Genomic DNA, 7,292 nt, shown 5'->3' with positions numbered 1-7,292 from the left:
CCTCTATACTATCCTATCCTCTATCCTAACCTATCTTCTATCTTATCCTATCCTCTATCCTATCCTATCCTGTAACCTATCCTATCCTATCCTCTATCCTATCCTGTCGTCTATCCTATCCTCTACCCTATCCTATCCTCTATCCTATCCTATCCTCCATCCTATCCTATCCTCAATCCTATCCTTTCCTGTATCCTATCCAATCCTGTATCCTATCCTGCCCTCTATACTATCCTATCCTCTATCCTAACCTATCCTCTATCCTATCCTATCCTCTATCCTATCCTATCCTCTATCCTATCCTATCCTCTATCCTATCCTATCCTCTATCCTATCCTATCCTCTATCCTATCCTATCCTCTATCCTATCCTATCCTCTATCCTAACCTATCTTCTATCTTATCCTATCCTCTATCCTATCCTATCCTGTATCCTATCCTATCCTATCCTCTATCCTATCCTGTCGTCTATCCTATCCTCTACCCTATCCTATCCTCTATCCTATCCTATCCTCTATCCTATCCTATCCTCTATCCTATCCAATCCTCTATCCTATCCTATCGTCTATCCTATCCTCTATCCTATCCTATCCTCTATCCTATCCTATCCTCTATCCTATCCTATCCTCTATCCTATCCCCTATCCTATCCTCTATCCTATCCTATCATCTATCCTCTATCCTATAATATCTTCTATCCTATCCTATCCTCTATCCTATCCTGTCCTCTATACTATCCTATCCTCTATCCTAACCTATCTTCTATCTTATCCTATCCTCTATCCTATCCTATCCTGTATCCTATCCTATCCTATCCTCTATCCTATCCTGTCGTCTATCCTATCCTCTACCCTATCCTATCCTCTATCCTATCCTATCCTCCATCCTATCCTATCCTCAATCCTATCCTTTCCTGTATCCTATCCAATCCTGTATCCTATCCTGTCCTCTATACTATCCTATCCTCTATCCTAACCTATCCTCTATCCTATCCTATCCTCTATCCTATCCTATCCTCTATCCTATCCTATCCTCTATCCTATCCTATCCTCTATCCTATCCTATCCTCTATCCTATCCTATCCTCTATCCTATCCTATCCTCTATCCTATCCTATGCTCTATCCTATACTATCCTCTATCCTATCCTATCCTCTATCCTATCCTATCCTCTATCCCATCCTATCCTCTATCCTATCCTATCCTCTATCCTATCCAATCCTCTATCCTATCCTATCGTCTATCCTATCCTCTATCCTATCCTATCCTCTATCCTATCCTATCCTCTATCCTATCCTATCCTCTATCCTATCCTATCCTCTATCCTATGCTATCCTCTATCCTATCCTATCTTCTATCCTATCCTATCCTCTATCCTATCCTATCCTATCCTCTATCCTATCCTATCCCCTATCCTATCCTCTATCCTATCCCCTATCCTATCCTCTATCCTATCCTATCATCTATCCTCTATCCTATAATATCTTCTATCCTATCCTATCCTCTATCCTATCTAATCCCCTATACTATCCTCTATCCTATCCTATCATCTAATCTCTATCCTATCCAATCCTCTATCCTATCCTATCCTCTATCCTATCCTATCTTCTATCCTATCCTATCCTCTATCCTATCAAATCCCCTAGTCTATCCTCTGTCCTATCCTATCCTCTATCCTATCCTATCCTCTATCCTATCCTATCCTCTATCCTCTATCCTCTATCCTCTATCCTCTATCCTCTATCCTCTATCCTATCCTATCCTCTGTCCTATCCTATCCTCTATCCTATCCTATCCTCTATCCTATGCTATCCTCTATCCTATCCTATCCTCTATCCTCTATCCTATCCTATCCTCTATCCTCTATCCTCTATCCTATCCTATCCTCTATCCTATCCTATCGTCTATCCTAACCTATCCTCTATCCTATCCTATCCTCTATCCTATCCTATCCTCTATCCTATCCTATCCTCAATCCTATCCTTTCCTGTATCCTATCCAATCCTGTATCCTATCCTGTCCTCTAGCCTATCCTATCCTCTATCCTATCCTATGCTCTATCCTATCTTATCGTCTATCCTATCCTCTATCCTATCCTATTCCTCTATCCTATCCTATCCTATATCCTATCCTATCCTCTATCCTATCCTATCCTCCATCCTATCCTATCCTCTATCCTCTATCCTATCCTATCCTATCCTCTATCCTCTATCCTCTATCCTCTATCCTATCCTATCCTCTATCCTATCCTTTCCTCTATCCTATCCTCTATCCTATCCTATCCTCTATCCTATCCTATCCTCTATCCTATCCTATCCTCTATCCTATCCTATCCTCTATCCTATCCTATCCTCTATCCTATCCTATCCTCTATCCTATCCTATCCTCTATCCTATCCTATCCTGTATCCTATCCTATCCTCTATCCTATCCTATCCTCTATCCTATCCTATCCTCTATCCTATCCTATCCTCTATCCTATCCTATCATCTATCCTCTATCCTATCCTATCAAATCCCCTATCCTATCCTCTATCCTACCCTATCCTCTGTCCTATCCTATCCTCTATCCTATCCTATCCTCTATCCTATCCTATCCTATATCCTATCCTATCCTCTATCCTATCCTATCCTCTATCCTATCCTATCCTCTATCCTATCCTATCCTCTATCCTATCCTATCCTCTATCCTATCCTATCCTGTATCCTATCCTATCCTCTATCCTATCCTATCCTCTATCCTATCCTATCCTCTACCCTATCCTATCCTGTATCCTATACTATCCCCTATCCTATCCTATCCTCTATCCTATCAAATCCCCTATCCTATCCTCTATCCTATCCTATCATCTATCCTCTATCCTATCCAATCCTCTATCCTATCCTATCGTCTATCCTATCCTCTATCCTATCCTATCCTCTATCCTATCCTATCCACTATCCAATCCTATCCTCTATCCTCTATCCTATCCTATCCTCTATCCTATCCTATCCTCTATTCTATCCTATCTTCTATCCTATCCTATCCTCTATCCTATCCTATGCTCTATCCTATCCTATCGTCTATCCTATCCTCTATCCTATCCTATTCCTCTATCCTATCCTATCCTCTATCCTATCCTATCCTATATCCTATCCTATCCTCTATCCTATCCTATCCTGTATCCTATCCTATCCTCTATCCTATCCTATCCTCTATCCTATCAAATCCCCTATCCTATCCTCTATCCTATCCTATCCTCTATCCTATCCTATCCTCCATCCTATCCTATGCTCTATCCTATCCTATCGTCTATCCTATCCTGTATCTCATCCTATTCCTCTATCCTATCCTATCCTCTATCCTATCCTATCCTATATCCTATCCTATCCTCTATCCTATCCTATCCTCTATCCTATCCTATCCTCTATCCTATCAAATCCCCTACCCTATTCTCTGTCCAATCCTATCCTCTATCCTATCCAATCCTGTATCCTATCCTGTCCTCTATCCTATCCTATCCTCTATCCTATCCTATCCTCTATCCTATCCTATCCTCTATCCTATCCTATCCTCTATCCTATCCTATCTTCTATCCTATCCTATCCTCTATCCTATCAAATCCCCTATCCTATCCTCTATCCTCTATCCTATCCTATCATCTATCCTCTATCCTATCCAATCCTCTATCCTATCCTATCGTCTATCCTATCCTGTATCCTATCCTATCCTCTATCCTATCCTATCCTCCATCCTATCCTATCCTCAATCCTATCCTTTCCTGTATCCTATCCAATCCTGTATCCTATCCTGTCCTCTATCCTATCCTATCCTATATCCTATCCTATCCTCTATCCTATCCTATCTTCTATCCTATCCTATCCTCTATCCTATCAAATCCACTACCCTATTCTCTGTCCAATCCTATCCTCTATCCTATCCTATCCTCTATCCTATCTTATCCTCTATCCTATCCTATCCTCTATCCTATCCTATCCTCTATCCTATCCTATCCTCTATCCTCTATCCTATCCTATCCTCTATCCTCTATCCTATCCTATCCTCTATCCTATCCTATCGTCTATCCTATCCTCTATCCTATCCTATCCTCTATCCTACCCTATCCTCCATCCTATCCTATGCTCTATCCTATCCTATCGTCTATCCTATCCTCTATCCCATCCTATTCCTCTATCCTATCCTATCCTCTATCCTATCCTATCCTATATCCTATCCTATCCTCTATCCTATCCTATCCTCTATCCTATCCTATCCTCTATCCTATCCTATCCTCTATCCTATCCTATCCTCTATCCTATCGTATCCTCTATCCTATCCTATCCTATATCATATGCTATCCTCTGTCCTATCCTATCCTCTATCCTATGCTATACTCTATCCTATCCTCTATCCTATCCTATCCTCTATCATATCCTATCCTCTATCCTATCAAATCCCCTATCCTATCCTCTATCCTATCCTATCCTGTATCCTATCCAATCCTCTATCCTATCCTATCGTCTATCCTATCCTCTATCCTATCCTATCCTCTATCCTATCCTATCCTCTATCCTATCCTATCCTCTATCCTATCCTATCCTCTATCCTATGCTATCCTCTATCCTATCCTATCTTCTATCCTATCCTATCCTCTATCCTATCCTATCCTATCCTCTATCCTATCCTATCCCCTATCCTATCCTCTATCCTATCCCCTATCCTATCCTCTATCCTATCCTATCATCTATCCTCTATCCTATAATATCTTCTATCCTATCCTATCCTCTATCCTATCTAATCCCCTATACTATCCTCTATCCTATCCTATCATCTAATCTCTATCCTATCCAATCCTCTATCCTATCCTATCCTCTATCCTATCCTATCTTCTATCCTATCCTATCCTCTATCCTATCAAATCCCCTAGTCTATCCTCTGTCCTATCCTATCCTCTATCCTATCCTATCCTCTATCCTATCCTATCCTCTATCCTCTATCCTCTATCCTCTATCCTCTATCCTCTATCCTCTATCCTATCCTATCCTCTGTCCTATCCTATCCTCTATCCTATCCTATCCTCTATCCTATGCTATCCTCTATCCTATCCTATCCTCTATCCTCTATCCTATCCTATCCTCTATCCTCTATCCTCTATCCTATCCTATCCTCTATCCTATCCTATCGTCTATCCTAACCTATCCTCTATCCTATCCTATCCTCTATCCTATCCTATCCTCTATCCTATCCTATCCTCAATCCTATCCTTTCCTGTATCCTATCCAATCCTGTATCCTATCCTGTCCTCTAGCCTATCCTATCCTCTATCCTATCCTATGCTCTATCCTATCTTATCGTCTATCCTATCCTCTATCCTATCCTATTCCTCTATCCTATCCTATCCTATATCCTATCCTATCCTCTATCCTATCCTATCCTCCATCCTATCCTATCCTCTATCCTCTATCCTATCCTATCCTATCCTCTATCCTCTATCCTCTATCCTCTATCCTATCCTATCCTCTATCCTATCCTTTCCTCTATCCTATCCTCTATCCTATCCTATCCTCTATCCTATCCTATCCTCTATCCTATCCTATCCTCTATCCTATCCTATCCTCTATCCTATCCTATCCTCTATCCTATCCTATCCTCTATCCTATCCTATCCTCTATCCTATCCTATCCTGTATCCTATCCTATCCTCTATCCTATCCTATCCTCTATCCTATCCTATCCTCTATCCTATCCTATCCTCTATCCTATCCTATCATCTATCCTCTATCCTATCCTATCAAATCCCCTATCCTATCCTCTATCCTACCCTATCCTCTGTCCTATCCTATCCTCTATCCTATCCTATCCTCTATCCTATCCTATCCTATATCCTATCCTATCCTCTATCCTATCCTATCCTCTATCCTATCCTATCCTCTATCCTATCCTATCCTCTATCCTATCCTATCCTCTATCCTATCCTATCCTGTATCCTATCCTATCCTCTATCCTATCCTATCCTCTATCCTATCCTATCCTCTACCCTATCCTATCCTGTATCCTATACTATCCCCTATCCTATCCTATCCTCTATCCTATCAAATCCCCTATCCTATCCTCTATCCTATCCTATCATCTATCCTCTATCCTATCCAATCCTCTATCCTATCCTATCGTCTATCCTATCCTCTATCCTATCCTATCCTCTATCCTATCCTATCCACTATCCAATCCTATCCTCTATCCTCTATCCTATCCTATCCTCTATCCTATCCTATCCTCTATTCTATCCTATCTTCTATCCTATCCTATCCTCTATCCTATCCTATGCTCTATCCTATCCTATCGTCTATCCTATCCTCTATCCTATCCTATTCCTCTATCCTATCCTATCCTCTATCCTATCCTATCCTATATCCTATCCTATCCTCTATCCTATCCTATCCTGTATCCTATCCTATCCTCTATCCTATCCTATCCTCTATCCTATCAAATCCCCTATCCTATCCTCTATCCTATCCTATCCTCTATCCTATCCTATCCTCCATCCTATCCTATGCTCTATCCTATCCTATCGTCTATCCTATCCTGTATCTCATCCTATTCCTCTATCCTATCCTATCCTCTATCCTATCCTATCCTATATCCTATCCTATCCTCTATCCTATCCTATCCTCTATCCTATCCTATCCTCTATCCTATCAAATCCCCTACCCTATTCTCTGTCCAATCCTATCCTCTATCCTATCCAATCCTGTATCCTATCCTGTCCTCTATCCTATCCTATCCTCTATCCTATCCTATCCTCTATCCTATCCTATCCTCTATCCTATCCTATCCTCTATCCTATCCTATCTTCTATCCTATCCTATCCTCTATCCTATCAAATCCCCTATCCTATCCTCTATCCTCTATCCTATCCTATCATCTATCCTCTATCCTATCCAATCCTCTATCCTATCCTATCGTCTATCCTATCCTGTATCCTATCCTATCCTCTATCCTATCCTATCCTCCATCCTATCCTATCCTCAATCCTATCCTTTCCTGTATCCTATCCAATCCTGTATCCTATCCTGTCCTCTATCCTATCCTATCCTATATCCTATCCTATCCTCTATCCTATCCTATCTTCTATCCTATCCTATCCTCTATCCTATCAAATCCACTACCCTATTCTCTGTCCAATCCTATCCTCTATCCTATCCTATCCTCTATCCTATCTTATCCTCTATCCTATCCTATCCTCTATCCTATCCTATCCTCTATCCTATCCTATCCTCTATCCTCTATCCTATCCTATCCTCTATCCTCTATCCTATCCT

This window comes from Halictus rubicundus, unplaced genomic scaffold, assembly GCF_050948215.1.
Source record: "Halictus rubicundus isolate RS-2024b unplaced genomic scaffold, iyHalRubi1_principal scaffold0110, whole genome shotgun sequence".
NCBI classification, from domain to species: Eukaryota; Metazoa; Arthropoda; class Insecta; order Hymenoptera; family Halictidae; genus Halictus; species Halictus rubicundus.
The sequence above is the reverse complement of the archived record's forward strand: the minus strand, read 5'-3'. Positions refer to the sequence as shown.